Source organism: Lygodium microphyllum, chromosome 1 (genome assembly GCF_053477565.2).
Source record: "Lygodium microphyllum isolate KBCC chromosome 1, Lygodium_microphyllum_v1.1.10, whole genome shotgun sequence".
Classification (NCBI taxonomy): Eukaryota; Viridiplantae; Streptophyta; class Polypodiopsida; order Schizaeales; family Lygodiaceae; genus Lygodium; species Lygodium microphyllum.
In genome coordinates, this window is record NC_141135.1 from 122,094,434 (window position 1) to 122,103,632 (window position 9,199).

Below are 9,199 nucleotides of genomic sequence, written 5' to 3' on the forward strand. Positions count from 1 at the left end.
GATCGTTCATTGAGGCATAGGAGTTCCTTATTTCATGCTAGAAGTCCTCTTGGGCCTTTGCTTTACCCTTGTGGCCTGCCATACTAGGTGCAGTCCACCAGACCCCCTGTCACAAAAACTGCAATATCTCGAGCTAGGGAGCTCTCACTGGGGAACTTTCTAGTTCACAACGGAGGGGAGAGTGCCCTCTACGAGCCAATGCAAAAATTTTTATGACAGAATATATTCAGAATTAATTGTGAACAACTTTTTGTGGCTGTACTAAAGGGGACTGCAGCCTGTCCCGCAAGATCACTGCATACAAAAGTGGCCGTAACTCTCCAATGGGAGCTCCGATCGGGGAGCTTTTGAGCTCTAGTCGAAGGTATCGATCCCCTCTACGCAAAGAGCATAGGTATGTAATAACAGGTATTATACAAAAAATTCTGTAATAAGAAATGCGTGGCTGAACTGTGCAGTCTAGCACCATGTTTTTAACTCTGAGAGGCCTGTTTTGAATAATCGATACCCTATAGGGTCTAACCAACTTAGCAAACTGAATGAGGACCTTTGGGAGACCTATGAGTTGGAAGTTGTCCTGTAAATCATTGTAGCTTGAAAGTCACTGCTAATATGATCCAAACCATTGCCACCATGGCCAAATGCATTTGCCAGTAAGAGCATAACCTTGTCAAACATGATCATCTCATGACCACATAAGCATCACTCCCAAATAGGGGCACATAATTGCCAACATAGACAAGTTCATAGACATCTCAATGTCAGCATGAGCATATGAGTGCCACCATAAGTGTCATTACCAAAAAAGTCAATGTGTCAATATCCTTTGCAATTATGATATAATCTCAAAGGCATAGGTATACCACATCCATAGATCAATTAGCATCAAAACACCTATCATGCACTCCCATGTCTAACACTGTCACTGTCAGCATGTCAACTGAGCTAGTCTGAGGCTCCACTTTGCAGTTTGTGTTCTCTCTCTTTAAGCATCCTCTACTGATGATCAACTATGCTGCTCACCTTAAGAATCCTCAATGTTGTAGGAGTGAAGATTATGGGATGTTGGCCTATTTTATTCAGCAAGAGAGACTCAATGTGGCTTCAATAGAAGAAGAATAATCTTCAATTTTCAGTATATAAGTTCCAATGTATTATCACTCTTAATAGGATGAATGTAGAACTCGAGTCCTTGACAAAATCTGAAGTAGACTGTGGCTACCACCCTGGTTATTTTAGCAAATAGATTCACTGATGCTCCAATGGTAGAAGAAGAACCTTCAATATGGCTATAAGGATCTTTGCATAGCCTTGTTTAAGGCTATTGATCATTGACTCTTTAGATCAGAAGCAACCAGTAGAAAGGACACTAACATCAAGCTCTTGTTGAGTACATGGTAAAGACAGGAGAGATGCTGCTACAACAAAATGCTCCAAACCATCCAGACTGTTACGCATGCACCATCTCTGGTAGAGATACTATCAAAGCCAGTTGGTGTTCTTGCATTTGTCTCAGTTTGGCTTCCCCCACATGTCACAAGACATTGTTCTCTGGTCGAGATTTCAGAGAGCAACATTAGCCCTGCAGAGGGCCTAAAAACACACTAAATGATGTGGAAAATGCTGATAGATCTACTCCTCCACTGATAGGATATGCAATGTTTTGCATCTATTCAGCACTATTGAAAATTATGTCTTTTGGTTATGTCTTTTGTGCTGAACATGGATCTCGCATTTTCTGCTTCAAACCTTGTGCCATAATAAGGAAGTCCTAGTCTATTTTGCCTCAGTAGTTCAGGCATTTGACATTGCTTCCAAGTCCTTGCATTCTAGATACGTATTCAACCATGATTTTATGCAATCTCCTGAACTTGGAGAGAAGGATGAAACAAAGGTACCTAACATAGCTTCCACGCCCCATTTGTCAGCCTGCTCACGGCTTGTAGTTTACTAGATCACATCTGTCCATGAATGTCATGCAACATCATCTTCACTAACCATTTCTTTGAGCTTTCAACAGTGCCAATGGAAGCTTCTTTTGTAGGATTTTGGAACCTTCTTATCTTTCGTATAAGATATAGTGGCACCACAGCGGGTTCAATAAATCCCCCACCACCATCGACAACTTGTGCTTGCTTGCAAATTCAAACAATGCCAATTCATCAAGAGGAACATCTTGGAAGAAAACCAATATGATAGTTGGACTTTACTTCCATCTATGATGGTGCATCTGTAGATACTTTAATCCACAGCCGGGAGCTTATGAATTGCTGTAATAATGTGGAGAATGAGTCTGTTTGAAAAGAAGCGATTGAAGCTACTCTAGAACGAAACCCCAATGCTTATTGGCCAAAATTGCAAGCAATCTGTGAATGTTTTCAGGCAAACATTCTTTGTTCTGATAACTGAAAATGCATGGACTGCAAAAATTATGAAAACTGTGAGAAGAAGAGGGTAAGTCGGGTGAAAGCAGAATGAACATAGGCACAGGCAGGTGTCCTTGCAGCCATGAAATCATCTGTTCCAATCACAGGGGAGAATGCCCTTCCTCGATTTGATAGTGGAGCTCATAGACAGGTTTTGAAGAACTCTCTCCTGACTCTAAAAGATGATCCTCATGATGCAACATTTGAGCCTTTTGTGAGGCAGATGCCAGAAGGGAAGACATACAATGAATGGGAAGAGGAACATAAGGCTTCTGAGCTTGTTCATGCAACTCGGCCTCTTGTCCAAGAATCAGCTACTGCTTTAGCCTAGGGGTCCTGCACATTACTTTGTCTGTGATCCCTTGGTACTTCTTTATGGCGGCTGAGACTGAAACATTCGCCTTCCAGGCGGAAATCACTCAACTCCTCAGCCTCATCATCAACATCTTCTACAGTAACAAGGAGATTTTCCTTTGAGAGCTCATCAGCAACGCTTCAGATGCCCTCGATAAAATCCGTTTTGAGAGTTTGACGGATAAAAGCAAGCTCGAGTCCCAGCCGGAGATTTTTATCTACATAGTTCCTGATAAGGCAACTAACTCGCTAATGATAATGGACAATGGTATCGGCATGACTACAGCTCGGGCGCCTTTGTTTATGAAAGCATGGAGGCCCATCGGTGTCTTGTAAAGAGCTTCGCTTCCTCCTTGAGAGAGTCGACTAGACTAGGCATGGGCAAAAAAAGCTGAAAGCCTTCATTTGGCGAAGCAGATCTTTCTATTCTCAGCATTTGTGGCAGGATTTCAGAGTCATGTAGACCAAGATCGCAATCTGGCTGCAAGGATTTTGGAGCAGACAAGAATCCTTTGTCCCTTAGCTCAGAAAGAAAGCGGACCGTGCTTGCACCTGGTAAAGGCCCTTCCTCTCGTCTCATGCACACTCCCAGCAAGATGTTCTTCTCTAACCGCCTCCTCGAATCCCATCCAGAGAGTCGAGTCCTACTTCTCAACAAACACTCGCCCTATCATCCTTTTTGATGGCATTTGCAATCTATGCAATGGGGGTGTGAACTTTGTACTTGACGATGACATGAATGGCAATTTAAGGTTTGCTGTTGAACAAAGTGAAGCAGGTAGAGCTCTTCTTCAAAGGTCTGGGAACTCTCCCGATGACATTTCGAGCATTGTTCATCTTGAGAAAAATAGATCCTCGTCAGGACTAATGCCTGTGCCACCCAACCATACCTCTGCCCTCAGCAAGTCATTTGATATGCCCTTTCATCAAAGAGGCCACTACAGAGCATAGTCTGAAATTGCATTTCGACTACCAGATGACATAATTTTTTATGATGAACTTGGTCTATTGGGTTCAATCACAACAGATACATTAGGAGACAGGTTGTATGAGCTGTAGTTGAATGCAAATGCAATTCCTCCCTCTGTGTCAATGGCTATGCCTGGAATGCAGCCAGTTATTGTAAACTCCCAAGAAAGCTGCCATCTCTATAGTACTCCGTGACTCATGTTGTCTTCAATGTTGTACTTGTCATGGTGTACCTGAGAAAAGTTGGGTTTCCTGAGACTAAAAAGAGAACTATATCTAAAAGAAGGAGAGAGAAAGGAAGGATCTAAAAACTAAGCTCTGATACCAACTGTAATGAAGGAGACCTAGGAGAGAGAAGGAGAGAAGGGAGGGACTGCAGAGAGGACAAAGAAAGAGGAATAAGATGAGAGAAGAAGAGAGAGAAAGACTAGCAGAAGAGAGAGAAAGATAGGAAAAGAGAGAGAAAGAGGAGGGAAGCCATGAAAGCTAGGAGGAAAGAGGAAAGAGAGACTTGATTATCGATAACTCATGCCCTAATTGGGTCTCTCAACACCTTATATACCCTGTGAGTATAACTGGGTATTCCCATGCTAATCCGTGTCCTACCCGTCTATCTCCACTCTTTTACAAAAGCATGCAACCTTTGACAAAGGGTGCTATGGAACTGGCACTCATCTAAGAGGGGAAAATGTTAACCATAGGACAAAAGGCAGCAAGAGAGCAAAGTGTATTGACAAAGATATGCAAAGGTAGAAAAAGTAAAGAGAAGTAAAAATCAAGAAAAGGTGCAAGGCATATAATTTTTTGTCAAAGAACATAATCATAAAATTAAATGTAATATTAGAAAGCCAAATGTAGCATTCATGTATGTTGTAACATTTTTTGCTAGGTAAAAAGATCTGTAGCTCAGTAAGGGCATGGACACTAGCTTTGATTCACTCTTGTAAGGATTGATATGATCTAATATGTATAAATAAATTGAAAAGGTAGGCCAAGAGACAAATAGGAGAGATAGACACCCAAATTAAGTGGAAGTCCAAACTCGAAACCCCATGTATAAAACTTGGAAAGTGAATGGATAAGCTCATTCTTATGGTATGCAAACTTGAGAGCATGCTTCCTTTTCTTGCTTCTATTCTATCTACTTGTGCTCCATCTTGAGAGTGAGGGCGAGTGAGAGTGTGAGAGTGAGGAACTTGAGAGGCGAATATGCTCTTCTCTTCTTCTTCTTCTTCTTGGGTGAGAGACAAATTGGAGGAGGGATTGGGTTGTCTTTCTTCTTGTTTGCATTTCCTCTCATGGATTGGGTGCTTGTGGATCAGATTGGGAGTTATGGAGTAGAGGTTGTAGATCAAGTATCATCACACAGATCATGGAGCCACCATTGAACCTTAGCTTCGTGGTGTTGACAAGAAGGTAGAGCAGTGAGTTCACTACACCCTTGTTAGTTAGTTTGTTCCTGCTTTCGCATGCTTTGGGAGAAGAATGAATAGATTGATGAAATTGGAGGATGTATAGGCTATGTGAGAGGTAGTTTTTGCCAAATTGGATGAAGCACTTGAAATAATAAGTGTTTTGTCAAGTTCGGTAGTCGAGCTTGCAAAAACTCATAACATTTTTTTAATGCATTGAATCTCTAAAATGAATGTAGTCACATAGGAGCTTTGTGATTGCTAGATTTTACTTTTGCCTCTCTTTTGCAAGGATATATGGTCTAAAAATAACTAATTTTTGTTTCAAAAATAAAATGTGATCAAAACATAAAAAATGGACATCTAGAGATTGTAATCAAATTTCTTAGGAAATCTGGTATCATTGCCAAGGTCTTAGCACATGAAAGTAAAAGGAAGAGAGAAAAAAGAGAGTTACCACCATTATTTAATGCTAATTTGGTCCTAAAATTAGAGAAAAATAAGAAATTAATAGGGTTTTCATTTTTTCTCTATTTTTATCTAGTTAGGATGTGATTAACAATTAATTCAAAACCATATGTGCATGTTTGGCCTCAAAATTGGCCATTATAGCATGGAATGGTGTCCCATACTTAAGAACCCTATTGCTACAAGTTTTACTATGTTTTATAGCTCTTAATGTGATAGGTTATACTAGCAAGCTTGGGATGTCCCACCCTTGATGTGTCTTGAGGTATTGTTGTGGGGGGAAGACTAGAGGGTGAGAAATAGAGATGTTGATTGATACCATTAGGCACATCTAGCTTGAGAGCTCCTAAATATAGTGAGTGGGTAGTGTGCCTATCTATGATGGAACTTTCTCTCTCTTTTATTTGCCTTTTTTTTGTTTATAAAGTATTTAAGGAATGGCTATAGAGTGTGGCTTAGGATCCCTTATTGAGCATGTAATCCTTCACTATCTAACATTTCAACTTATGATTCCAAGTAGAATGAATGTGTATAAAAACTTAGAAGTGAAGCAACTATCCACCATATATTCTAATAAGGCTACACAATATGATAGGAGGAGTAATACGCATAAGTGTAACCTAATCATGGAAACTTTATCTATCCTAATATTGATAACAAAGATTAAGGGTGGCATACCATCATCCTATGGCATTTGATCTTGTTGCAAAATCTTTAACACAAGGTAGACATAATTGTAGGTGGTGATGAAGGCAAGGCTAAGGCAATTAGTAAAGATTTTGAGAAACTTGTTAAAGGAAGTTCTAAGATCCCTTGGCTAGAAGAGGTAGATCTTGTTCAATGATGGTGTATGTACATTCAAAATCCTTAAGAGATTATATTAGCCATGGCACTGTGGATCATAATTTCTATGTCTCCTAAGGTAATGATAGTGAAGTACATTGGCCCTCCTTGAGGTTACGAATAGCAAAAGGCAAATTGAGCTACCTTGTTTGCTCTAAAATGGCATATAGCCACTCTAGTCCAAGTGTCTCAACACCTTACTTGATAGTCAATTTTGACTTTTTCCTTCTAAACTTGATAAGCTCCCCATAGTGCATCTTGGTTTATTTGTCCCCTTATATTTGGGCTATAGTCTCCTCTAGCTTAATTAGTGTTTGGACTGTGCTCAAGGATAGGGCCTTCTAAAATATCTCCTCCTAAGAAATATTGAAATCAAAGGCTATGACCAAGTCTACCTCTCTTTTGATATCTCTGCACTAGTCCTTTTAGGTATTTCTATTGGTCCTTATGGCCTTGGAAGTCTAAAGGGTGATCAAGTATCTTCTATGTAGGGAGCCTTAATTCTTAGTGGATCATCCTATTATCACACTTGTAGATTTATAGTGCCATTTTTGCTACTTGTTGGGAGCTTTGAGGCATCTCTTCTATGTCTTTTCTAGGCTCATCGAACCTCCATCAAACTCAAGGGAATCATTTACTATTGCTACTATGATTTTTGGTGGGTCCATTGGAATAGGCCACACTCCTTCAAGAGGCTTTGGGCGACTACCTCTAATTCTTGGTCACCATAACCAATATTCCATAAATGGTGTATTAGGGCTTCTTTTATTGGCTCAAGAGTTAAGAGATCGAGCTCTTTTCCATGGTCTATGTTTTGTAGAGTTGTGATAGCCAATATTCCATAAATGGTGTATTAGGGCTTCTTTTATTGGCTCAAGAGTTAAGAGATCAAGCTCTTTGCCATGTTCTAAGTTTTGTAGTGTTGTGATAGCCAATATTCCATAAATGGTGTATTTGGGATTCTTTTATGGGCTCAAGAGTTAAGAGATTGAGCTCTTTGCCATGGTCTATGTTTTGTAGTGTTGTGATAGCCAACCCCAAGCGAGCCTTGAGTTTTGATGTGTCCTCCATGATAGGAATGGAAGCTATTAGGATGGCCTTTTGGTAGACCTCTTGATGTTAAGAAATCACATACTTACAAATATCTACATGATCCTTGAATTGAATCTTAGTAGAGAGTGATGTCGCTAAATGATTGCCCAACATATTAGCATTTCGCCACCAATTATGTAAACTATGTTTTCTATCAAGATCATAGATCCTATAAGGTTTGCAATACTTTACTATAGGCATGTGCAAGTTTCATTTAGTGTCCCTTTGACCTACTAGCTTTCCTAAGGTTCCCTTGTGCTTGGAGGGCTATTTTGGCGCTTTCCTACTCTAGCTAAATTGTGAGGCTTGTAGAGTTGAGCTTTAATTTTCTCTTGCTATTTTTCCATTTCTTCCACTTCTTGCTCCTTAGATTTCACTTACAAGTTACGTTCCCTTAATTGTGCCAGAGGTCTTGTATATATTGACCAAATTGGATTATGCACCTTTGCTAGGCCTCTTGGGTCGTCTTACCAAATTATACCTAGAGTTCCAGCTTAACTTTGGATAGATTTGTATTTGTCTCTATAGAGCTCTGTATATAGTTGTTCTAGTGTGCTCAAACCACTTGTTGTACTTTTGGCACTAAGTTACACTCTTGTGTGCCTATGATAAAATCCATGAGGTTTTACTTTTCTCCATGGAATGTGTTAATAACCTCCTTTGAGGCATTTGTTTTCACTAGTTAGATGATCTAGGCTTGCATATTTCTAGTGGTTGCATTCATTTGTGGAAAGATTGTTGGGTGTGGTGGACTCTCAACTATCTTCTCTTTTTCTTTCCTAGAGATTCCCTCTCCTCTTTTGGCTATTATTTTCTCCACCTATTTTGGAATAAATTCATATCTCCTTCACTTATCTTCTTCATATGACTCTTGAAGAGCTCTTTCAAGGTCCTTCTTTTTTGTGTGATTTTGGCTTCTAGTTTTTTAATGTCCCTTTTAGACATTTTATTAGCGACATGGATAATTGTTCACAGTGTTCTTCAATTACCTCTTCACTAGAGGTTTTTGAAGATCATCTTGTCTCTTCTTTCTTTCTTTGTTTCCTTTGTTGACTGCCTTGTTCTTCACTTGAGGACAAGGTTCTTATTCATTTTCTATACCTTTTCCCTTTCTCATGCGTTGCTTGTTTTGTTGCTTATGCTCTCTTGAACCCTTCCCAAGTATTCTTTTCTCTTATCAAACTTCTTTGTAGTGGTGGTGGTGGTGGGTTGGGATATGCTGAATGTCTTCAATGGGAACTCCCAAGTTTATGGAAATGATCCTTGGGAGACCACTACCATGATTGATGATGCTATGTTTCACCTTTTCTTTGTTAAGCTTCTCTCTTGGGTCATTTTGAAGGATTTTATGGGCTTATGCAAGGGATTCTCATATACATTCTATCCATAACTCATTTAGATCTTGATTCACTATGTTTCGTATCAATACATCTTCCATTAACCACTTTGATAGCCTTGTCACATATGTAGTGATCTTATTATATGCAAACTAGTGATAGAAAGCTTGAATTAAGACTCTCAACCCCTTGCTTTAGTATAGATTTTAGCAAGAGTCATTTGCCAATTAGTTTTGGTGTATCCTCCCATCTTTGAGACACTTGGGGTGTTTGTTGTGCCTTTCCATACTTCTTAGAT